A 1,292-nucleotide genomic window follows, 5' to 3' on the forward strand; every position below is an offset into this window, starting at 1 on the left:
TTCACTTCCTTGGTTAGATTTACCCCAAGATATTTTATGCTGTTTGTGGCTATCGTGAATGGAGAAGCTTCGCTGATTTCCCTCTCTGCTTCCATATCCTTTGTGTATAAGAGGGCGACTGATTTTTCGGAGGTGCTCTTGTATCCTGCCACATTACTAAAGCTGTTTATCAGCTGTAAAAGTTCTTTGGTGGAGTTTTGGGGGTCGCTTATGTACACCATCATATCATCTGCAAATAACGAAAGTTTAACTTCTTCCTTTCCAATTCGAATCCCCTTGATCCCATTATGTTGTCTTATTGCTATTGCTTGAACTTCCAGCACTATATTGAAGAGGTATGGCGAAAGTGGACAGCCTTGTCGTGTTCCTGAGTTAAGCGGGATGGCTTTGAGTTTCTCTCCACTTAATTTGATGTTAGCTGTTGGTTTGCTGTATATAGCTTTTATTATATTTAGGTATGACCCTTGTATCCCTAATCTCTCCAAGACTTTTAACATAAATGGATGCTGAATTTTGTCAAATGCTTTTTCAGCATCTAAGGAAATGATCATATGGTTTTTTTCTTTCAGTTTATTTATATGCTGGATTACATTGATAGATTTTCGTATGTTGAACCAGCCCTGCATCTCAGGAATGAAGCCTACTTGATCATAATGTATAATTTTTCAGATGTGTTCTTGGATTCGGCTTGCCAGTATTTTGTTGAGGATTTTTGTGTCAATATTCATGAGTGAGATCGGCCTGTAATTCTCTTTCCTGGTTGAGTCTTTGTGTGGGTTTGGTATCAGAGTAATTGTAGCTTCATAAAAGGAATTTGGTAATGACCCTTCTGTTTCTATATTGTGGAATACATTGAGGAGTATAGGAATTAGGTCTTCTTGGAAGTTCTGGTAGATTTCCGCATTGAACCCCTCTGGCCCTGGGCTTTTTTTGGTAGGGAAGTTTTTAATAACAGCATCTAATTCTTCGCGACTTACAGGTCTGTTTAGATTGTTCACCTGGTCCTGGTTTAATTTTGGTAAATGGTATTTATCTAAAAAAGTGTCCATTTCTTTTACATTTTCCAGTTTAGTGGCATACAGGCTTTTGTAGTAAGATCTAACGACTCTCTGAATTTCCTCTGTGTTTGTGGTTATGTCCCCCTTTTCATTCCTGATCTTATTAATTTGCGTGTTCTCTCTCTGCCGTTTGATTAGTTTGGATAGGGGTTTATCAATCTTGTTGATTTTCTCCAGGAACCAGCTTTTTGTTCCATTGATTCTTTGTATTGTTTTCTGTGTTTCTATTTTGTT

The sequence above is a fragment of the Microtus pennsylvanicus genome, chromosome Y (genome assembly GCF_037038515.1).
Source record: "Microtus pennsylvanicus isolate mMicPen1 chromosome Y, mMicPen1.hap1, whole genome shotgun sequence".
Lineage (NCBI taxonomy): Eukaryota > Metazoa > Chordata > Mammalia > Rodentia > Cricetidae > Microtus > Microtus pennsylvanicus.